This window comes from Pelophylax lessonae (genome assembly GCF_965119305.1).
Source record: "Pelophylax lessonae genome assembly, chromosome: 4".
Lineage (NCBI taxonomy): Eukaryota > Metazoa > Chordata > Amphibia > Anura > Ranidae > Pelophylax > Pelophylax lessonae.
The window spans coordinates 493,328,865-493,353,967 of NC_138771.1; the positions used below are offsets into that span (position 1 = coordinate 493,328,865).

Sequence of the window (25,103 nt, forward strand, 5' to 3'; positions counted from 1 at the left end):
CAAGCGACTGCAGACGCTCTTCATAATTAAGGTCCTCCAATCCCCTAATTAGTTTAGTTGCCCTTCTCTGGACTCTCTCCAGCTCCAACACATCCCTCCTGGAGGCGACCAGAACTGGACAGAATACTCCAGATGCGGTCAGACCAGAGTCTTATAAAGTGGAAGGATTATAGTCTTATCTCTGGAATGCATCCCTTTTTTATGCATGCTAATATTCTGCTGGCTTTGGCAGCTGCCGCTTGACATTGCATGCTATTGCCTAGTCTATCCTCTACCAAGACTCCCAGATCTTTCTCCATTTTTGATTCCCCCAAAGGTTCCCCCCCCTAAAGTGTATTGTGCTTTTATGTTTTTAATCCCCAAGTGCAAAACCTTACACTTCTCTACATTAAACCTCATTTGCCATGTCGTTGCCCACTCTGTTATTTTGTCCAGGTCATTCTGTAGGATATCTGCTTCATGCTGTGCAGTTATTGCCTTGCCCAATTTTGTGTCATCTGCAAAAACTGATATCGAACCAGTGTTAATTTCGTCGACTAAAACGTTTTCGTCGACTAACACAATTCAGATGACTAAAATACGACTAAAACTAAAATGGCATTTTAGTCTTAAGACTAAAATACGACTAAAACTAAAATGGCATTTTAGTCAAAAGACTATAACTAAAACTAAATCGAAATTTGCTGCCAAAAATTAACACTGGTGCATGCTCAAAGCATAAATAATAACATATTAGATTTTTCACTCCAGGACCAGCAGTAGTATATAATGAGTTTGGAAATTGTAGAGAAATGCTTAAATAATGCATTACAAATTACAATTGAACTACACCCATTTGATTATAGATGACTAAAATGAGTTTTAGTCGACTAAAATGTAGGGCGTTTTAGTCGACTAAAATATACTGGAGTTTTAGTCGACTAAATACGACTAAAACTAAAACACTTGCAGAAGACTAAAATAGGACTAAAACTAAAATGCCATTTTAGTCCTAAGACAAACTAAATTGAAATTTGCTGCCAAAATTAACACTGTATCGAACTACTGATCCCGTCCTCAATGCTGTTTATGAATAAATTGAACAAGGTTGGTCCCAGGACTGAGCCTTGGGGGACCCCACTTACCACCAGTCTGAGTATGCGCTATTTATTACCACCCTTTGGACACGCCCTTTTAGCCAGTTCCGTATCCAAGAGCAAACCCTGTGGTCGATGCCTGCAGACCTTATTTTATAAATTAAGCGCTTGTGGGGAACTGTATCAAACGCCTTAGCGAAATCCAGGTACACCACATCCACTGGTCTCCCCCTATCTAGCTCACAGCTCACCTCTTCATAGAATGTTAAGAGATTGGTTTGACAAGAACGCCCATTTGTAAACCTGTGCTGATTACTGCTGATGATGTTGTTGTCTTTAGCAAACTCTACGATATAGTCCCTTATCATCCCCTCCAGAAGTTTACATACTATTGATGTCAGACTGACAGGCCTATAATTTCCCGGGACATGCCTCTGCCCTTTTTTGAATATCGGTACCACGTTTGCTTTCCTCCAATCCCCTGATACATTTCCTGTCATAATACTGTCAGCAAAGATCATGAACAGTGGTCTAGATATAACCTTACTAAGTTCTTTGAGTACACTTGGATGTACGCCACCCGGGCCTGGTGATTTATTTGTGTTAATTTTATCCAGCCTTTTTCTGATTTCACCCTCCGTTAGCCATAGCGGCAAGTCCTGTGTATTACTACTAACCATACAGTCATGGTCAGTGTACCCCTCCTTTTCCTGTGTAAAGACTGACGAGAAAAAAACGTTCAGCACGGTTGCTTTTTCAGTGTCCTCTGTAACCATCCTCCCATCATCGTTAATTATGTGTGCAACATGCTCTGCCCTAGTTTTTTTGCTGTTGATATATTTAAAGAATTTCTTTGGGTTCTTTTTACTATCCTCCGATATTTGTCTCTCAGAGTTGATTTTAGCCATTTTGATTTTGTATTTACTTTTCTAATTTGCCTCCTTGTATTGCTCGAAAGCCGATACTGTGCCCTCTGATTTATAGTTCTTGAAGGCCATTTTTTTCCCCCTAATAAAAGTTTTTTATCATTACGGTTTAGCCAGTCAGGTTTGGCTTTGTCTCTTCTAAATTGATTTCCCATAGGAATGCACTGCGAGATGCATTTGTTTAATATGTTCCTAAAGCATTCCCATTTTTCCTCCGTGGTCAGTGTTCCCAGTTTACCCTTTCCATCATTGAGCACAATTTGGGAAAGTTTGCCCTTCTGAAGTTTATGGTTCTTATGTTCCCCTCTTGCCTTGTTATATTGTTATTTACGCTAAATGTGATCATCCTGTGATCGCTAGAGCCCAGGTTGTCCTGGCTCCTACCTCCAAGATTAGGTCTGGGTCATTAATGATCAATAGATCCAGGACTGCATTTTCTCTAGTAGGAGAATCCACCAACTGAGACATGTAGTTGTCCTGTAACGTTTCCATGAATAGATGGGCCTTCTGTGAGTGTGTAGTCCCCTCTTCCCAGTCAATGTCGGGATAATTGAAGTCCCCCAATATGAAGACTGATCCCAGTTTTGCCACTTTACCCAACAGTGATATAAATTCCAGCTCTACCTCCTCCCTTTGGTTGGGTGGCCTTTAGCAAACCCCCACAATTACTTTTCCCTTTTCTTCTTCCCTATGGAGTTCTACCCACACGGATTCTAACTCCATACTCATCCCTTCCAAATTATCACTCCTCTCTATCACCCTTACATTATTCTTGACATAGAGACATACCCCTCCCCCTCTTTTTCCTACCCTGTCCTTCCGGTACACCGAATACCCTTGGATATTGGCCGTCCAGTCATGTGAGGGGTCGAACCAAGTTTCTGTTATTCCCACAAGATCTATGTCCTCCTCATGTACTAACATTTCCAACTCATCCATTTTATTAGCTAGGCTCCTGGCATTTGCATATACAGTACCCCTCTTAGTTTTGTGGAAGGTGATAGTGAATGGTGATTGTTTTTATTCCTGTTTGGTCTGGTCTGAGGTTTTCCCGCACAGACCCCCCAATTGACTTTATGGAACTACTGTCGCTGCTGACTCTACTACTACCTTCTGTCCTTTGCTCCCTCCTGACTGACTCTACTTCTGAGCCCTCCCCCTGTCTCCTAGATTAAAAGCCCCTCCAACTTTGTGGCCATCTTTCTCCCCAAAACACTGAATAACATATTGATGCACGCACTTTTTCCTCAGACACTAGAGATGGGCGACTTCTACTATCCTGTTCCTTCAGGTAAATGAGTTTTGGCACCAAAACAAAATCAGACAACCAAAAAAGAAGATTGACATTCAAATTTTCTTCAGTGTTTTGCTGATTTTCTCTGTACTGATATCAAACATCCATCCAGGTCACTCCTCAGAATGAATAGAAGGGATTATTTGTCTATAAATGCCATGACTCATGCACTGCGCCCTTTGACATAAAAATACTGTTTTGCAAGTGAAAGCATTGTCACATAGGCAGGAGAAGGGTGGGGATTGCGTTGCTGCGGACGGTCACTAACAACATAAAACTTGGGCCCGGTTCACACTTATGCGATGCAGGATCCCTGCGAATCCACTGCGGGTTCCCGCATCACATTCAAATCGCAGGCAGTTCACACTGCCATATGCGAATCGCTGAGGTGTCAAAATAAATTTAACGACAACCCCCAGATCAGTTTGCATATCACAGTGCGAACTGACAGTTCAGACATGAATCGGATCGCATTGGTGTGAACCGATTCTGCTGCGGACCCAAAAAAAGGGTCCTGTGCGTGTTCTGTCCGAATCAGATGCAAATTCAGCCATACAATCTTCTCAGGGAGGAAGCTGCAGACCTGTCAGTATAGAAGGATGGCTTAGCGCCTGAGACCCCCCCCAGATGAAGTGGAAGGAAGGAAAGCTGGGCCAATGAAGATAACAAAAGTGAGATTTCATTAGGAAAAAATATATAACAAACAGACCTTTCTTAAAAACAATCTCAGACCTTATCTAAAGTAAGTTGGTTTCCCTTTGAAAGAGACTGAAGAGGGATGTGCTCTTATATACGGGAGGAAAATAAAAAAAAGCTATAACCCCTAATAAATAAGTATTGGGACGCCTGCCTTTGCACCCACATAAACTTTAATGGCATCCCAGTCTTATGCTGGCCATACACTAAAAGAAATGTCGGCCGAAATTCGATCATTTGGACAGTTCATTCGTTTCTCAGCCAGTTAATGGGCACGAATCGGTAGTGACGTTTTTGAGCCGAAAAAGAGAAGTTTGGAAACTTTCTGACGAACAAACGATAAATTGAAAGGTAATGCGTTTCTTGTCCAAACTGTTTTCTCTAGGTATATGTGAAAAAACAAACAAAAAAGAGATTTACATCCATTGAACGATTTATAAGTGCCGGTTCACACTAATACGACTTGTCAGGCGACTTGGTCAGCCTGGCAAGTCGTGCACCGTCTCTCCCATAGTCTAGTACAGGACCGGTTCTAATAGGAGCGACACAAGTCACTCCGACTTAGAAAAAGGGTCCTGTACTACTTCGGGGCAGAGTTGTATAAAGTACTCGAAACCCATAATTGAGTAATAGTACAAGTGCTCGATCAAAAAGTGACTTGAGTAGAAGTACTAAAGTATTCAACATTTTTTGTACTTAAGTATTGCAAGTAGTTTTTTTTTTTAATTTTCTACTCAAGTACTGAAAGTAAAAGTACCAGTAGTGTTGAAAAAAAATTGCTACTTAAGTACTGAAAGTAAAAGTACAAGTACTGTGTTATGTAGTTATTAAAGAAAGAAGTCAAAAGTTTGAACATCATATTGTTTTTTATTATTTCAAATGCAGCTTTTATTTATACATACAGTAGCATTTATTTTCGTATGCGCTGATAATACACATGTTTTGAGCTTCATGAAACCTGCCATCTACTGTTCTGGCAGTGGTAATTTTTATAATTGTAACGAGTAACTATGCAGCACAAAAAAAAAAATAAAAAATATTGGAGTAGAAGTATTGAAATCATTGAAAAAATGTAGTGAAGTAAAAGTGGAAGTAGGAGAAGAAAATTATACTCTAGGAAAGTACAGATACTGCCTTTCGGTACTTAAGTACAGTAGTGAAGTAGTTCTACTTAGTTACTATACATCTCTGCTTCGGGGCGACCTGGAGGCGACTTGCATTGACATTAATTTTATGAAGTCCGTGCAAGTCGCGCTGCACGCGACTTCACAGGTCGCCCCCTAAGTCGGAGCGACCTAGTGTGAACGGGTACTTAGTCATTACATGATGGCACAATCGTATGCTCTCACAGCCGAGTGTTTGTTTTTCTAAAATGAGTTTGAACGATTTTTCGTATAGTGTATGGCCAGTCTTAGTCCGTAGGGTTCAATAATGAGTTGGCCCACCCTTTGCAGCTTCAACTCTTCTGGGAAGGCTGTCCACAAGGTTTTAGTGCAAGATATGTGTAGCGCTTAACCCATAAAAATATATCAGTGACTAATTCAACTCATATACTGTATTCCAACCAGTGATATCCACCAAATCAATAGTGATCACCAATAAGTCCATAAAATAGTCTCAATACGATGAATATACACATAAAAATAAAAAAAGCAAAAAAAAAAACCAAAAACAATTTGTCCCTGCGACTAATGTCACTAAATGTGAAAATCCCACTGTAGCAAGTTCCGATAACTGGATGTTGTTCCCTATGGCGACTTGTAAAGCGATTTTTAATAAACAGGGCTGCTTACCAAACGTAGTTTGTCTTCCAAGCAGAGGTGTAACTAGAACCTTCAGGGCCCCCGGTGCAAAAAACATGAAGGGCCCCCCGGACCCCTGGTCGGGGCCCTGCCCTTCAAGCCTGGGGCTCTTTATTCTCATTGCGGGGCCCTTTATTACAGTCCTGCAGCGGGACCCTTTCAAGTTCTGCAGTGGGCCCCCTTCCTGCCATCTTAGGCCCTCCTCACGGTGGTGGAATGCCAGGGCACGCGGTCACAAGTGTGACCTTTGCGATCCTGCAAGTTCACCCACTGGTGTCAGTAGTTTTTATTTTTTGGTGTTTTAATTGTATTATTTTTTTATATCATTTTATCTTATTTTTTTACAGTGTCACTTACTATGACTCGGTCCATTCGGAAAAGGAAGGAGCTGGTAAATTACATATTTACTGACCCCTTCCTAGTTTTTTATTGTGACACATCCCCTGCAGCAGCCGGCAGGAGAGAGGAGGGGGGAAGCCAGCAGCACAGTGGGGGGGGGGGGGGGGGGGGTCAGGGAGCACACAGGGGCCCAGAGACAGCAAGGACACAAGTGAACTGGATAGGATGAGGGGCGAGGGCAGCATACAGAGGAACCAATCCCCTCCATTTTAGTCCTGCAGCTACAGGAGGAAAAAGGAGGACAGTGATTTCTCTAGATCAGTGGTTCTTAACCTTGTTGGAGGTACTGAACCCCACCAGTTTCATATGCGCATTCACCGAACCCTTCTTACTTGGAAAAATAAAATATGATTTTTTTCAAATTCAAAACATAGGTATATATTTAGGTATATATTTATACATAGGTGCACAAAATGAACAAAACCATTAAAGAACAAAACCATTAAAACATGATTTTCACAAAAAAACAAAAACATAATAATGAATATTTACTGCAAATCAGTGTGACTTCTGCTGTTGTCTTTCAGAGACCAGTTCAGAATTGACCTCCGCCGAACCCGCGAGACTGACTCACCGAATCCCTGGGGTTCGATCGAACCCAGGTTAAGAACCACTGCTCTAGATGCTGCCCCCGTCGTCCCTCCTATCAAGGTGTACAGAGGAGCTACACAGGCCCCGGGAGCATGGGGCCCGGTTGCAATTGCAACCCCTATAGTTAGTCCCCTGCTTTCAAGTTAATGGACAGACCTGGGTTCACTTTAAAGAAGAAGATGGCAGGATCCATTTATTAGACTTCTCACCAGTATGAGGGAGGAGGGTACAGAATTGGAGGAATGGCAGGATCCACTCATTAGACTTCTCACCAGTATGAGGGAGGAGGGTACAGAATTGGAGGAATGGCAGGATCTACTCATTAGACTTCTCACCAGTATGAGGGAGGAGGGTACAGAATTGGAGGAATGGCAGGATCTACTCATTAGACTTCTCACCAGTATGAGGGAGGAGGGTACAGAATTGGAGGAATGGCAGGATCTTCTCATTAGACTTCTCACCAGTATGAGGGAGGAGGGTACAGAATTGGAGGAATGGCAGGATCCACTCATTAGAATTCTCACCAGTATGAGGGAGGAGGGCTCTCAATGTCATGTGTTCAGAAACCATATATGGCAGATATATGAAAAAAACACATAGTGTGATTCGGCACATAGAATGGAAAAAGGAAAGGAGGTAAAGAATTGCACTCACATGAAATCCTTATACCGTGTATTAGGTGCGAAGTCTAATGAGTGGATCCTGCCATTCCTCCAATTCTGTACCCTCCTCCCTCATACTGGTGCGAAGTCTAATGAGTGGATCCTGCCATCTTCTTCTTTAAAGTGAGCCCAGGTCTGTCCATTAACTTGGAAGACCAACTACATTTGGTAAGCAGCCCTGTTTACTAAAAATCGCTTTACAAGTCGCCATAGGGAACAACATCCACTTATCGGAACTTGCTACAGTGGGATTTTCACACTTAGTCGCAGGGACAAATTGTTTTTGTTTTTTTTGCTTTTTTTATTTTTATGTGTATATTCATCGTATTGGGACTATTTTATGGACTTTTTGGTGATCACTATTGATTTGGTGAATATCACTTGTTGGAATATACGAGTTGAATTTGTCACGGATATATTTTTATGGGTTAAGCGTTACACATATCTTGCAGTATTACCTTGGGATTTTTCTATAGGTCCATGTGTGCAGCTTCCCCCCTTATTCACAAGGTTGTTTAATTTAAATTCATCACAGTCACTATTTGTCACATTATTTTTAGCGCAGAAATCCATCCCATTTTTTTATTGTCCACAAGGTTTGTCTATGGGAATGTTTAACCATTCTTCCAGAAGCACATGTGGGAGGTCAGGGCACTGATGTGGATGAGAAGGCCTGGCTCACAGTCATCCACCATTCACAATGCGCCGTGCAACACGTGCATGTGCAGTGGGCACCCGGCTGTGAAGCCGCAAGCGGTCAAAGCCGGGTGCCCATAGTGAAGATGCCGGCGCCGCCGAGGGCGGACAGAGAATGGAGACGGCTGGGCTGAGTGTGCCGCTGGATCATGGGACAGGTCAGTGGCTGTTTTTTTAAAGTCAGCAGCTACAATTTTTTGACAGGTGGCTGGAACTCTGCTTTAAGCTCTGTCCCTGTCTTCATCTTAACACAGTGGCAAACCGTCACTACATACATTAGGTATAAAGGGGGAATTTAGGAATTCATCACGGTACTGCAAATGTTAAAAAGGGAGCCGTGAAAGATCATGCAACAGATGTTTTTTTTTCACAAGTTTACAGCTTAAGCCTTAAGTCATAAATTCCTTCCTCTAAATTTGCACTGCGACAGCATAACTAAATATGGACATGTGTCCATATATTGTCACTTATGTCACCTGCATCCCGCCCCTTTGTTTACCTGTGCTGAAGGGCAGAGAATGACTGGGCCCCGAGCCGATTGAACTAAAAAAAAAAGCAACTTTGAAGCTTGAGTAGAGGCGAGTTTGGAGGACACCCACACACAGAAGGCAGCCTGATCTGCTTTTAATTCTGTTTGATAATTTTGCTTGGTAGATTTCCCCATAGTATCCAAGGAAAGGAGGCTGAGCATCTTTGATTGCACTGCAGCAGACAATTTGCCTATTTTGTTGTGCAGCCTCCTTTCCTTGAAAACTATTGCTTTCAGAACAGTGATTTAGTGCCGGTTCACACTTCCGCGTGTGCGGCGATCGCATGTAATATCGGAGTGCACTGCTCCTTCATTACATGCGATCGGATGTGCAGTGCGAATTCAGCCATAAACTTTGTATGGCTAAATTCGCACTGCACCCGCACCAAACACGCACATGAGGCATTTTTTCAGCCGCATCAGGATCGTATCGCACACTGGTTCACACTTGTGCGATCCGATCCTGTGCAAACTGTCAGATCGCACTGCGATATGCAATCAAACTGGGGGTGTCGTTAACATTTCATTGACACCCCCAGCGTATCGTATATGGCAGTGTGAACTGCCAGATGTGCGTTTGCGATGCGGGAACAGGCTGCGAATTCGCAGCCTTCCCGCATCGGACAAGTGTGACCCGGCACTAAGTCCCGCAACGCAAACGCACCCCTGGCAGTTCACACTGCCATATGCGATACGCAGGGGGTGTCAATGAAATGTTAACGACACCCCCAGTTTGATCGCATATCGCAGTGCGATCTGACAGTTCGCACAGGATCGGATCGCACAAGTGTGAACCACTGTGCGATCCGATCCTGATGCGGCTGAAAAAAAGGGTCATGTGCGTGTTTGGTGCGGATACAGTGCGAATTCAGCCATACAAAGTGTATGGCTGAATTCGCATCCGCACCTCCGATCGCATGTAATGAAGGAGCAATGCGCTCCGAATTACATGCGATCGGCGCACTCGCACAAATGTGAACCGGCCGTGAAGCCTGTTTGATGCTTTGCACCCACTGGACACATTAATTTTGCAGCACAGCTCACTACTATTCTGCACTATATGGCAAAAAATATGTGGAGCCCCCCCAACGTTCAGATGTTTCCAGTGAAGGACGCTTTTAATACTAAAGCCTACAAAGACATTTTAGGCATCTGTGCTCCTTGTGGTAAGTTTGGGGAACTTCTGTTCCAGCATGACTTTGCCCATGTACAAAGCCAGCTCCATAAAAAAATGGTCTGATGAGGCTTGGTGTGGAGGAACTTGAGTGGCCTGCGCAAAGCCCTGACCTAAACCCAACTGAACACCTTTGGGGTGAATTGAAGCTCCCATTGTGAGCCAGAGCTTCTTTTCCAACCTCGCAAAAGTACCTGACCTCACAAAAGAATGGCAAAGATACAGTTACATACAAACACTCAAACAGATTAATTTAAGAAAAAATAAATAAAAATAATAAAATATAAAGCAAAGCTTTCCAAGTAGCAAGGACTGTGGCAATGCCTGGTGTGAGAGAGCCTCAGAGCAGATTATTTTTGTAGCAAGATTAAATGAGGGTGGAACAGGGTGCTCATCCCCCTTGGGGCGGGTGGTTCTGCTTGGTGACTCTGCAAGGTAACAGGGCCTGCACTACACCAGAAACCTCAATCAGGAAAGACTTGATTGTCAAGTTTGGAATTAGGAGTTTCCCCTATTGATGCCACACACAATAGGTTGGGGGTCAAAGGTATCACAAGAGTAAAGGTAATACCTGGAAGGGATTTCATAAAGGAGGAGATACCTGGTGCTGGGAGGATGGAATTTTATTAGTGGACGGCAGAGGTCTCCTCCAGACTTCCTAAAACTTGAAATTTAGAAAAAAAAAAAAAAGCTGGATTTTTGTCTTACCGTAAAAATCATTTTCTCTGATGTTCATTGCGGGACACTGCTCCAGAATCTTCTTGATCATTGGGTTATGATGCCCCCTACAGGAGTTGGACACAAAAAAAAAAAAACTTTATCACGCCTATGGGGCAGTCCCAGGGGATATACTCCCCCTCCCTGCTATAGGTACTTTTTTGCAAGCACTGTCATAAGAAATATAACCCAACTCATTAGAGGTGTGGGTGCTGTGTCTGTCAATGAACATCAAAGAAAAGGATTTTACGGTAAGACAAAAATCCAATTTTCTCTTTCGTTCATTGACGGACATAGCTCCAGAATCTTCTTGACCATTGGGACGTCCCAAAGCAGTGTGGGGTGGGAAAAAAAAAAAAAAAACTCAGCAGAAAAAATTCCCAAAGGCTAAACCTAGCCAACCAGGTAACATGGAGCTTAACCAGGAACAACTGGCGCTCACCTAAAGGAAAAAACATACACCCTCAAGAGGACTAGTCCTCTCAAACAGCAGCCTGCAAAACATTTTTGGCCAAGAGCAGCATCTGCAGAGGCCAGTACATCCACTTTGTAAAATTTTGTGAAAGTGTGCATGGACGACCAGGTGGCCGCCTTGCAAACCTGCATCACTAATGGCGGAAGGCCTAAGTGGCACTAAGAGCCCGAGTAGAATGCACCTTAACAGAGAAAGGAGGAACCTAACCCTTGATTGAATAGGCCTGTCTTATCCATCTGGAAATGGTCGCAACAGACGCGGCCAACCCTTTACGAGGTCCATTGGTAAGGACAAATAGTGAGTCTGATTTCCTAAACGACTCAGTTGCCGCTAGATACACCCTGATCGCCCGAACCACATGCAGAGAATGCTAGGCAAGCTCCTTAGGATGCTTAGGCTTAGGACACAGGAAAGGCAACACAATGTCTTCATTCAGATGGAAACCATAGACAACCTTAGGAAGGAACGACTGACAAGGGCAAAGCACCACTTTATCACTATGAACCACCAAGTAAGGTGAACGACAAGACAAAGCAGCCAGCTCCGACACCCTGCATGCAGAAGCAATAGCCACTAAGAAGGCTACCTTCTGGAACAATGTAAGCAGAGGAATCTCACAAATATTTTCAAATGGCGGATTCTGAAGAACCGACAGTATGAAGTTGAGATCCCATGGGGGCAACGGAGACCCCACTGGAGGAGCCAAGTGGCGAACCACCTGAACAAAGGTTTCAAACCAAAGAATGCGTAGCCAAAGGACTTTGAAAGAAAACTGCCAAGGCCGAAACCTGGCCCTTGATGGGAAACACAAGACTACACAAACATGGCCGCCAACATTACAGCCAGCCAGCCAGCCCACTATCAAAATGGGGGATGCTGCAGGCCAGGAGGCCGCTGTGACTCAGGCCGGAAGGAGGTCATATGCGCTCTCGCGAGAGGTTTTCTCACAGGCCAGCCCCCGTCCAGTAAGGCTATGTCGCGGCCGACCTAGCGCGGAGCTGAGGCCTGCACGCGCTCGCTGGCCAGACTGGGGAGACTATAAAGCCCCGTACACACGTACCGATCGTCGGCCGAACGATCGGCCGTCTTTTGTCCAGGGCTGTCGTGTCTGTTGAAAACTGCAAAAGACTGCACCCGAATTTTGTCGGCCAACAACAGCCGACTGCAGAAGTGATGTCATGTGATGGTTAACTTTCCGTGTGTTTTTTCTTTACTGAGCATGCCCAGTCTTGCTAATCTGCTGTCTGTCGGCCGAAATCTGTACTGACTGGCGAACAATCGGCCGTTCTGGTGTTGGCCAACAAAAATTTTAATGCCTGCACGACAGATTCTGTTCGTCCGAAAATGCGTCGGCTGTCGGCAGCATCATACTAACAAGCCTACAATCGGCCGATTGGTCGTCGGCCGAATATTTACGGCCGACAATCGGTACGTGTGTACGGGGCTTAAGAATCTAGAATATCCAGTCTGTCGCCCAGTCCAGCAGTTAGTTGTAGTTCTCACAGGAACAGAAATTTACTGAAAGGAGGAAAAAAATTCAGTTTAAAAAAAGGATAAAATGCCAGGACCAGAGATCCCAGCTAGGAACTATGTCCTTACTCCTGACTAGGCAGAAAAAAAACTGAGGGCTATAGTGGGGGAGCAGAAGTATATCCCCTGCGTCTGCCCCATAGGCGGGGTAAAGTTTTTTCCTGCCTAGTGTCCTACTCCTGTAGAGGGCAGCATAACCCAATGGCCAATTTTCCCTTCAGATTTTCTTATCGTGTGTACGGGCCTTAACAGGCCAGGTTTGCAAGAAAACTGAAATACATCACAGGTGATATCATTTGCTGCTCAGTGATTGCAGTATTCTAGTCTGCATCTCCCCAAGGAAATACCTAAAATCTGGTCTGTTAGTGGGCCCCGAGGACTGGAATTGAGAAACACTGGCCTAGGCCATCTTCATGAAGAGCAAAAAACGGAATTTTTGTAAAATCTTACCTGTAAAATTCCTTTCTCTGAGTCCTCCGACAGTCGCCGCCTCTTCATATTCGTCACATATGGGGGTATTAGACTTTGCTCCGAAGGAGTAGCTAGGCAACAGAATATGTTAACAATAAAGCTTTAACATATCCCACCCTCAAGGGGTGGTCCCCTCAGTCAATACCCTCCTACTTCCTGCAACCATATCTCAGTTTTAGTGGAATAGCAGTAGAGTATACATTCAAACCCCAAAAGAGGGGCGGGGGCGGCGACTGTCGGAGGACTCAGAGAAAGGAATTTTACAGGTAAGATTTTACAAAAATTCAGTTTTCTCTTACGTCCTCCGACAGTCGCCGCCTCTTCATATTCGTCACATATGGGGACGTCCCAAAGCAGTGCAAACATGAGGGGTGGGAAACGCATCCGCGCCGAAAGGCAACGCAGTCTCCACATCAAAGAAAGGAACCTTACCAAAGGAAGGAAACCAGCTGGGCAACAGCAAAAATAAGTGCTCAACAGGAGCAACAACCCAGGAAAAGACAAAAAAACCAGGGGATACAAAAAACTATCCCAACAGCCAGGAGTCCCCAACAAGGGACCCTATGGAACAGCCGCACTGAGAACCTTGCGGCCAAAGGAAGCATCCGCCGATGCCTGAACATCTACTTTGTAGAATTTTGTGAAAGTGTGCACGGTCGACCAAGTCGCCGCCTTACACACCTGGGCTACAGAAGCCCCATGACGGCAGGCCCAAGACGTACTCAGAGATCTAGTAGAGTGCGCCTTCACAGGCACAGGGGGAACCTTCCCCTGCAAGGCATAGGCCTGTTCAATGGTCTGCCTGATCCATTTGGCGATGGTAGAGGCCGAAGCCGCCATGCCCTTCCGAGGACCCTCTGGAAGAACAAACAAGGAGTCCGTCTTACGAAAAGACTCAGTCGATTTAAGGTAAACCCTTATCGCCCGAACAACATCCAGAGAGTGCAATCTCACCTCCTTTGGATGTTTAGGCTTCGTGCACAACGAAGGCAAAACAATATCCTCGTTAAGATGGAATTCCGAAACTCGTTTCGGCAGAAAAGAAGGATTAGGTCGCAAGACCACCTTATCCAAATGAACAACCAGGTATGGAGACTTGCAGGACAAAGCCGCCAGTTCCGACACTCTGCGAGCCGAAGTGATCGCCACCAAAAAGGCGACCTTTTTGGACAACATAGACAACGAGATCTCCCTGATCTGTTCAAAAGGAGCACGTTGTAACACAGATAGAACGAGATTCAAGTCCCAAGGGGGCAAAGGATCCCTCCTAGGAGGAACCAGATGCCGCACACCCTGAATAAAAGTGCCAACCAAGGAGTTGGAAGCCACGGGACGTTGAAACAGAACGGCCAGCGCAGACACCTGACCCTTTATCGTAGCCAGCGCCAAACGCTGATCGACACCCGTCTGAAGGAAAGACAGCACACGGGAAACCGAGTACGTGCGGGGTGAAAACCCCCTGGACTCACACCAGGCAAAATAGGCCTTCCAAGTACGGTAATAAACCTTCCCCGAGGAAGACTTCCTCGCGTTGATCAAAGTATGAACGACCTCTGGAGAGAGACCCTTCTCCTTCAGGACCTCGGTCTCAACAGCCAGGCCGTCAAAGCCAGCGACTGTAAAGCAGGATGGTAAATCGGTCCTTGAGACAGTAGATCGTCTCGAAGAGGCAGACGCCAAGGGGCGTCGACCACCAGATTCACGAGGTCTGCGTACCAGGACCGGCGAGGCCAGTCCGGTGCCACAAGAATCACCGTGCTGCGTTCCGAGTGTAACCTGCGAAGGAACCTGGACAGCAACTGAATCGGTGGAAACGCGTACATCAGCCTGTACTGATGCCACGGGGCCACTAACGCGTCCGACGCGTCTGCCCGAGGGTCGCGCGTCCTTGCCACGAACCTCTTCACCTTGTAGTTGAGGCGAGACGCGAACAGGTCCACATCTGGAAGACCCCACTTCGCGCACAACATCTGGAAGACAGCCGGGTGGAGAGACCATTCCCCCTGATCCAGGGTCTGGCGACTCAGATAGTCCGCCTGCCAGTTCTCCACTCCCGGAATGTGAACCGCCGTTATCGCCGGGACATGAGTCTCGGCCCAAGACAGAATGTCGGCCACTTCTCGAGCCGCTCGGGCACTCCTGGTGCCCCCTTGGTGGTTGATGTAGGCCACCGCCGTGGCATTGTCCGTCTGCACCCGAACCGGGCAGCCCTGCAGCCGGTCCGTCCAGCGATGAAGACAGAGCCTTATCGCACGCAATTCCAGAATGTTGATCGGGAGGGAAGACTCCCCCTCCGACCAGGTCCCCTGGGCGGACAGAACGCCCAGAACACCACCCCAGCCCGACAGGCTGGCATCCGTGGTGATTATCGTCCACGAGATCGGACGAAACGACTTGCCCCCGGACACCAACGGGGACTGGAGCCACCACAGAAGGTTTTCCCTGGTGCGATGACTCAACGAGATCTGAAGATCCAGAGATTGAGGTCGCCCGTCCCACTTGGACAGGATCTCCGCTTGGAGACCCCGCGTGTGAAACTGCGCGAAAGGAATCGCCTCGAAGGCCGAGACCATCAATCCCAGACATCTCATACACGTCCGCAGAGACGAGTGTGGAACGTCCCTGAGGGACCTGACTTCCTCCTGAAGAGTCCTGAGTTTGTCTTCCGGCAGGAAGACCTTCGCCTGCACCGAGTCCAGTATCATTCCCAGATAGGGGAGACGAACCGACGGACTCAGTGTCGACTTTGGAACATTTATCGTCCAACCAAACTCCTGCAGAGTTTGCATTGTGACAGACAGGTCCTTCTCCAGACCCTGTCTGGTCGCAGACCGAACCAGAATGTCGTCCAGATACCCCAGGACAGAAATGCCCTGGGCCCTCAATAATGCCAGAACCGGTGCAAGCACCTTGGTGAAGACCCGCGGAGCCGAGGCGAGACCAAAGGGCAACGCCACGAACTGGTAGTGATCCTCCGCAATGGTAAATCAAAGGTATCTCTGATGACCCTCGAATATGGGGATGTGAAGGTACGCATCCTTCAAATCGATGGAGGCCATGAATTCCCCCGGAACCAGGGCAGCCACCACCGAGCGCAGGGATTCCATGCGGAACTTGCGAACCCGCACAGAGCGGTTCAGAGCCTTCAAGTCCAGAATCGGACGAACCTTGCCCTCCTTCCTGGGCACGGTGAACAGATTGGAATAAAACCCCCGAAATCTGTCCCGATGAGGCACCGGAACCACCACTCCCTGAGCCCTCAGGTCCCGCACCGCCAGGTGCAGATCCCGCAGGCGCTCTGGAGACAGTTGAAGATTTGAGGGAAAAAATCTGCTCTCCGGCCGAGAGAGAAACTCGATCTTGTAACCAGATCGAACGATTTCCAGAACCCATCTGTCCCGCACACGGGCCAACCAGGGCTGAAGAAAACCGAGCAAGCGTCCCCCCACCCCAAAACTGGGTGAGGGCGCCCCTTCAGGCCGAACTGTTATGGGCAGCAGGTCCGGATTGGCCGGACTTCTGTTTCCCAGACCAGGGCTTCTTCTGAGAGCCTTGGCCTTTGAACGGTTTGCCCTTGTAGTGCGGCCGAAAGGCACGAAAGGACCCCTGAGGGGGCCGAAAATTAGCATGCTTCTTCCCAGAAGCCCCCTTAGCCTTGGGGAAATGGGGCAAGAGAGTGCTCTTACCCCCGGTGATCCCCTTAATCAACACATCCAGGGACTCCCCAAAAAGGCGAGACCCATCATAAGGTAGATTGGCTAAGGTCTTACGTGAAGATTGGTCCACCGACCAACATTTCAACCAAACCAGGCGGCGAGACAACACCGCCACGCTGTGCACACGTGCAGCCAACGGAATCAGGTCCAGGTCCGCATCACACAGATACATGACACCCTGGTGGATCTGATCCACCATATCCAGGGTCGCCGCCGAGGCCGAATCGGCCACTAGGACGCGCCTAAGCATCTGCGTCCAACTAGCGATCGCCTGGGCCGCCATGAGAGAAGCAAACAGAGCCTTAAGCATAGAGCCCGTAACAGAATAAGTATGACGGGCAAGAGACTCCAGTCTCCTATCCGTGGCATCACGGAAAACAGGGGAACCCTCTGCAGGAATCGCAGTGGCTTTGTTCAAAACCGCAATTGCATGATCCACTGGCGGAGGCACACACCACCGTTCGTCAGTGGCAGGCGAGAAAGGATAACGCAGCTTGAATTTACTTGGTACCGCAAAAGGCTTGCGCAGATCGCGCCATTGATCCCTAACAGCGCGCTGAAAATCAGCATTGCAGGGAAAAACCTGCGGCGTCCTGCGTTTTCTCTGCGTCCCATAAGCCGCCAAAGCAGCGGGGGGACACACTTCATCCTGCAAACGTAGCGTCTGCTTAATGGAAGCAATCAACTCATCCATGATTGCAAGCTCTTCAGGCGAGCCAGGGGGAGAATTATCAACCCCCTCAACTTCAGCCTCTACCTCAGACCCCACTAGATCAAGAGAGGAGCGGGACCCCGATAGGGGGGTCCCTGCCAGAACAGCCCCATCACCTTCACCCTCAGAATCAGAGGACAGAGCAACTCTGGGCCGTTTAGTAGATTGAGCAGCCACCAGCATTTGCACCTGGGCAGCAAGGCCAGCCACAATAGTGGCTAAATCCCCCCCTGGGGGGGAAACAGCGGTCCCCTGGCTTTCCACCAATACTGTAGGAAACTTGCCCTCCTGAGAATCCATTGCCCCTGTAATGCCAGACAACCAAGGGTTAACTGCCCCCTTTTAGCAAGCGCGGCAAGCGCAGCCCACCGCACCACACTCAGGCACAATGAGACCCCCACAGGGAATATACAAACTGAGTACAGGCAATGGATAACAAGAACAGAAGGATAAAACCTGAGGAGACCCCGCTGCTGCTGCTGCCTCGATCGGTGTTCCAGGAGAGAGGAAGTGATGCTGCCAGGGCGCTCTATGTAAGCCTATGGAGGCTACAAGAAAATGGCCGCCGTGCATGTAAACCATGCGGCCGGAGCGGGCGCCGGTAAAATGGCGTCGTTTGGCGCCAAAAACGCCGCTCCACAGTGCATAAAAAAACACACACATTACATCCCAAAATAAGGATACATGTTAGATCGCCGCAGCGATCGCTGTATATGCCCAAACATGTCAAGAAAAAACATGCCCCACAGCACACAGCTCCTCACACTGCCCAGCCTGACACACTCAGTGTCATACAGCTCCCCCCCCCCCCTTGCAGCCCACAGCATGCAGCCGAGAGATAGGGAGACAAGCAGTGTGATTAAAGGCAGGTTACACAGTCCCAGACTGAGACCCCCCCAGACAGACAGGTCCCCACATAAATACACTTACCTCACATGGCGTGGGGAACCCGCACAGGCGAACAAGCCGCTGCACATGAGGCAGGGAGAGTCGCAATTCAAGACGCACATAATGGAGGTTAAGAAACCGCACAGCGTCCGGTGAGGTAGCCACCTCACCAATCATCCCTGCACCGAACAGGGATGGGTCGTTCACTGTGCCAGGAGCGTTACCTGGCTGAACGCTCGATGGCAGACTGGGAAGCCACTGACCCACGACCTGCGACCAGGGGGATCAGCCCGAGACCCAGTCCGCATGATCCTCTTCGTCCGAAGAACTAACTAATGCTGACAAAAATAACAGCTAAGTAAAGGTAGAGAGAAAACTCAAACAAAATATTAAAAAGAAGAAAGAGTCTGGGACAAAAAGTCCCAGCACAGAGAGAGCCAGCCACTCCTGACAAGCTAGACATTAAAACTGAGATATGGTTGCAGGAAGTAGGAGGGTATTGACTGAGGGGACCACCCCTTGAGGGTGGGATATGTTAAAGCTTTATTGTTAACATATTCTGTTGCCTAGCTACTCCTTCGGAGCAAAGTCTAATACCCCCATATGTGACGAATATGAAGAGGCGGCGACTGTCGGAGGACGTAAGAGAAATTCTTTTTTTCAGATCCTCAGAGTTCTTTGCCATGAGGTGCCATGTTGAACTTCCAGTGACCAGTATGAGTGGGAGCGAGAACACAAAATTTAACACATCTGCTCCCCATTCACACCTGAAACCTTGTAACACTAACGAGTCACATGACACTGGGGAGGGAAAATGGCTAATTGGGCCCAATTTGGACATTTTCCCTTGGGGTGTACTCACTTTTGTTGCCAGTGGTTTAGACATTAATGGCTGTGTGTTGAGTTATTTTGAGGGGACAGCAAATTTACACTGTTATACAAGCTGTACACTCACTACTTTACATTGTAGCAAAGTGTCATTTCTTCAGTGTTGTCACATGAAAAGATAGAATCAAATATTTACAAAAATGTGAGGGGTGTACTCACTTTTGTGGGATACTGTATTTTGCGGCTGCGGTTTGCAGTCTGCTGTCCTGAGCATTTCTGTTCACCGGTTCAGGTGAGAATTTTCCCCTGAATCGGACCCAAAAACGCACAGGACCCTTTTCAAAAATCGCACAGCAGCTGCCTCAAACGTGTGAACCAGCTCCATTAAAAGCCGGTCCCACTCACATGTTATGCAAATTGGATGCGGTTAAAAATGCATCCAATTCGCATATAGGTGAACACAGTCTTAAGGTGGTACTAAATCCTCAAGTGTTTTTTCTAGCTTGAGACCTTGCTCACACAGGTGTACTATAGTGTATGCACATGCGAGGACCAAGTTTGCATGCATGGAGATACACAAGTGTTCCGTTCATCTTTGTGCAGGCAGTCCCATTCTTGCCAATCAGGATGCAGTGGCTAGACAAATCTTTTGCTCCCAATTGTAGCATATGGTCAGGCTATGCACCCGCAAGACTGTTAAAGCTTGATGAATCAGAATCACAGGCAGCAAAAACCTGGCAGAGGCTCCATCATTTTCCCACTTTATCCAAAACAAAAAAAACAATTTGTGTTAGGAGTTACTTTTATCAGTTATAGAGCCATCATGAAGCCAGGGCAAAAAAAAAAAAACCTTCCCTCCCTTAAAGATACACTAAATTATCCATAGTATTGGGACTCCTGCCTTTACACGCATGTGAACTTCACAGTCTCTGCTCCAATTCATCCTGAAGGTGTTCTATTGGGTTGAGGTCAGGACTCTGTGCAGACCAGTCAAGTTCCTCCACCCCAAACTCACTCATCCATGTCTTTATGTACCTTCCTTTGTGCACTGGTCCAAATCATTTGCTGGAGGGGAGATTGTGGTGTGGGGTTGTTTTTCAGGGGTTGGACTTGGCCCCTTAGCTCCAATGAAGGTAACTTTTAAGGGGTCAGCATACCAAGACATTTTGGAGAATTTCATGCTCCCAACTTTGCAGGAACAGTTTGGGGATGGCCCTTTCCTGTTCCAACATGACTGCACCAGTGCACAAAGCAAGGACCATAAAGACATGGATGAGGGAGTTTGGGGTGGAGGAACTTGACTGGCCTGCACAAAGTCCTGACCTCAACCCAATAGAACACTTTTGGGATGAATTAGAGCAGAGACTGCGAGCCAGGCCTTCTCGTCCACATCAGTGTCTGACCTCACAAATGTGCTTCTGGAAGAATGGTCAAACATTCCCATAGAAACACTCCTAAACCTTGTGGACAGCCTTCCCAGAAGAGTTGAAGCTGCAATGGGTTGGCCAACTCAATACTGAACCATACGGACAAAGGTTGGGATGCCATTAAAGTTCATGTGCGTGTTAATGCAGGCGTCCCAATACTTTTGGTAATATAGTGTACTTACCAGCATAGTGGAGGACCCTTTAAACCAGGGATCCTCGAACTATGGCCCTCCAGCTGTTGCGGAACTACACATCCCATGAGGCATTGTAAAACTCTGACATTCTCAGACATGACTAAGCATGATGGGAATTGTAGTTCCTGAACAACTAAAGCTAAACTATAGGCAGATATAAATGACAGACTATTACAGGTCTGTATTTATTATTACACATTCCATGCATTTTCCAAATACAAGCAGTATATGTACCTTAATCTGAACTCCTATCCGCTTATTGCTGTACAGCAGGGCTGGAGTGTAAGAAAAGTAAGCAGTACAAGGGGCCAATCAGTTCATGTACTGACAAGAAACACACTAAAGGCCCGTACACACGTACCGATCGTCGGCAGACAAGCGTCGGCCGACGAACGATCTGCCGATTGTACGCTTGTTAGTATGATGCCTCCAACAGCTGTCTGCGCACATTCTGCCGACAAGAATCTGTCATGCAAGCATTAAAATTTTTGTAGGCCGACACCAGAATGGCCGATTGTTCGCCAGTCAGTACAGAATTCGGCCGACAGACCGCAGATTTGCAAGACTGGGCATGCTCAGAAAAGAAAAAACACAGGGAAAGTTAACCATCACATGACATCACTTCTGCAGTCGGCGGACAAAATTCTTGTGCTGTCTTTGCACTTTTCAACAGACACCGACAGCCCGGGGACAAAAGACGGCCGATCGTTCGCCGACGATCGGTACGTGTGTACGGGCCTTTAGCCCTCATCCCCATTGAATACGGTTTTAAAATCGTGCGACTTCATCTGAAATCGCACGATTTCGAAGCACCATGTCAGTGCAACTTCAGGTGCGATTTTGAAGACATCTGTGCGGCTTCATGCACAGATGTCGATTTAAGTCGCACTCAAAATCGCCAAAAGTAGTGCAAGAACTGCTTTTTCAAATCGGTGCGGCACCGCAAAGGTGGCGTCGAACCAATTTGAACAGTGAATAGGGTGCTACTTGTCATGCAATCTGACCTGTGAAATCGCATTACAAGTCGCTCCAATGTGAATGGGTGCTGATAGGTAAACAGAGTTCATCTGCTCTCTCCTCCTATCTAGTCACAGGCTAAGAGGTGGCCCAGAGGAAGTGGGTTTATTGAGGTTAGGTCATCAGAATGAGAAAATCTAGTGTCAAAAAATAAAAAAGAAGGTTTTGCCAGGGAAACTTCTGGATAGAAGGTGAATCTTGCAGCAAAAGCTGGTTTTGTTATTTTACATTTTATTAGCATATTGGCTGGAGCTCTGCTACAGTCCCCTTTCACACTTGTGCGACCTAAAAGTCGCACAAATTTTGCTGGACTTGAAGCAATGACTGTGTAATCTTGAGGTCTATGGACCTCAAAACGCATCAAAGACGGACCACAGTAGTATAGGGGCTACTTTGAAGATGCTGCAACTTGAAGTCGCACAGATATGAACGGTACTCATCGGAAATCAGAGTACGACTTGATATGAGACTTTGCAGCACCAAAATACCAAGACAAGTCGCACAAGTGTGAAAGGGGCCAAAATCTGTATAGAATTTTTTTTCGCCTCCTTTTTGGTCTATTATATACACCATTGAATGTGTATTGGAATATCTGTTCAATCCGTGAGAAAATATGTGTTGATCCTGCTGATAACTTCCTGTACTCTGTCTTTCCTGACTGCCGTCACTTACATCGATTACTGTCCTACCTGTGTACTACAGAACCTCTCGCCTTATGTTATGGCAAAGATGAGAAGGGGGGGGGGGGGGGGGAGTTAAATGTTGTCCTGTCTAGGGTGACAACGCTACTCCTCCCATAGGTGTACGATGAGTGAGCGTTGTCACCTTAGGAAGAGAGGAGTTACTGGCAAAATCACCAAGTGAAAATAAAGGAAAGAAAAAAGCCTGAAAAGAGAAAACGAATGCAGCCACCACATCGGAGGACTGATAAGCTGCAAGTTATTACATTTTTTGGGCTTTAGGTACATTTTACCTCTTTTTGAAAGGCCAGAATCACCTTTGTGAACAAACTAAGAAAGAGTCTAACTTAGAAACAAATGACAAGCGTGTCACCAAGAAGATTAAATGCCAGGATTTGCAAATATTTGGAGAGGGAGGTTATTATTTTTCATGTCGCCAGAGAAAAAATTTGGCAGAAGACGCTCTCCATGCTGTATGGGCACAAAGCTGGGAGTAGGACACCTTGTCAGCAGGGCCATATGACCGAATGCACACGGATTACAAAGCAATATTTATCCTTGCCAAGAATTCTGGCCATACATTATACAATTTTCCTGTTCAATTTCCTTTAGATTTACCTTGAGCTATGTAGTGCAAGGGCCTGTCTGTTTGTATACAAATTGAAAGTGTTTAGGTTTTACTGCATATTACAGTAAAACCTTGGATTGCAAGCATAATTCGTTCCGGAAACATGCTTGTAATCCAAAGCACTCTTATATCAAAGCGAATTTCCCCATAAGAAATCATGGAAACTCAGATGATTCGTTCCACAACCATTTATTCATAAGCCCTTCAGTTTATAGTCCATATAAAAAGATTATAGCATTGCGAGAGGTTATATAATCATAAAATGTCCATCCACAAATAGCCGCTTCCAGCAGGAGCTACAGAGTATGAAAGAGAAGAGAGGCGCCTCTAAGTGTAGCAATGTGGTTACATTTAATGAAGGTACAACATTTAGCAACCCACATGGTTGATGAATAAAACAGGCACATCTACGTATGCAGGCATCCGGGGTAAAGCTGTCCACATAGACCATCTTCTGCACCGCCGGCTGCCAGTCTGTAATACTGACCGGGAAGACCCCCCTGCAGTAAAGCGATCTGAAAGCGAGGGGCAGCATGGAAGGGATGACGTAGATGGTGGTGTGGAGGACAGTCTATGTGGACAGCATTAGCCTGGATGCCTGCATCCTTAGATGTGCTTGTTCCAATCATCAACCATGTGAGTTGCTAAATGTTGTACCTTCATTAAATTTAACCATATTGCTACACTTAGAGGCGCCTCTCTTCTCTTCTCTTTTCTACTCAGCTGTGACTTGAGGCTACTTGTATATCAAGACATCGCTTGTAAACCAAGTCAAAATTTATTTGAAAATTTTGCTTGTCTTGCAAAGCGCTCTTAAACCAAGTTACTCTCAAACCAAGGTTTTACTGTATTTGGTTATGGTAAATCTACAAGAAAATTGTATAATGTATGGCCAGTCTTACACTGAACATTGGCCACGCCTACAAAATAGATGCCATCGGTACTAACTCTGTTTAAAAAGAAATTATAATGTTTGGGGGTTCTAAGTAATTTTCTAGCAAAAAAAATTATTTTAACTTGTAAAAAACAAGTGTCAGAAAAAGGACCGGTTTTATAGCTTAACCACTTCTGGACCGGCCCTTTTTCTGACACTTGTTGTTTACAAGTTAAAATCATTTTTTTTTGCTAGAAAATTACTTAGAACCCCCAAACATTATAATTTTTTTTAAACCGAGACCCTAGAGAATAAAATGGAGATCGTTGTAGTATTTTTATCAAACCGTATTTGCGCAGCAGTCTTACAAACGCAATTTTTGGGAATTTTTTTTTTTTAATGAAAGAAAAAATAAGAAAACATTAAAGTTAGCCCAATTTTTTTCTATAATGTGAAAGATAATGTTACGCCGAGTAAATTGATACCCAACGTGTCATGCTTCAAAATTGCGCACGCTCGTGGAATGGCAGCAAACACTGGTACGTAAAAATCCCCATAGGCCTCACTTTAAAAATGTATACAGGTTACCAGGTTAGAGTTACAGAGGAGGTCTGGGGCTCAAATTATTGCTCCTGCTCTAACGATCGCAGGGATACCTCACATGTGTGGTTTGAAACCGTTTACAAATGTAGCCGCAACTTGCGTATGCGTTCGCTTCTGCTAACAGGGACAGGGCGCTTTAATTTTTTTTTCCTTTTCCTATTTAATCTTTTATTTTTTAGAATGAAAAAATTTCTGATCACTTTTATTCCTATTACAAGGAATGTAAACCTCCCTTATAATAGAAATAAGCAGGACAGGTCCTCTTTAATGCGAGATCTGGGGTCAAAAAGACCTCACATCTACACTAAAAGAAAAAAGTATTTTTTTTCCATGATGAAAAAAAACGTATGTCGTTCTGGTCCTCCAAGGCCATAGAGTCGAGTGAGGGCCATCTTGCCCTAACTCAACTTCCTGCCTGAGGGGAAAGCAGACCGTATCGTTTTCCCCGTTACCGACGGGTCCAGTAAGCGGGGAAAACGACCGGGAAGCGGCGGGAGG

General features: G+C 46.2%; 1 protein-coding gene and 1 long non-coding RNA gene across 3 annotated transcripts in view; one reads left to right on the forward strand and one right to left on the reverse strand.

Moving 5' to 3' along the window:
- Nucleotides 1-25,103, forward strand: part of LOC309554153 — a 476,173-nt gene that overhangs the window by 168,786 nt on the left and 282,284 nt on the right. The gene's annotated exons all lie outside the window — the stretch shown is intronic.
- The window catches only part of MANSC1 (MANSC domain containing 1), a 60,084-nt gene that overhangs the window by 27,825 nt on the left and 7,156 nt on the right, over nt 1-25,103 (reverse strand). Inside the window, exon 1 of one of the 2 annotated variants that reach the window (XM_082255737.1) lies at nt 10,447-10,487. The exons of the other annotated variant lie outside the window; for it this stretch is intronic. The gene's annotated coding sequence lies outside the window, so the exon portion shown is untranslated. Of the gene's footprint in view, nt 1-10,446; nt 10,488-25,103 lie in introns of those variants that run through there. 2 annotated transcript variants of the gene reach the window in all.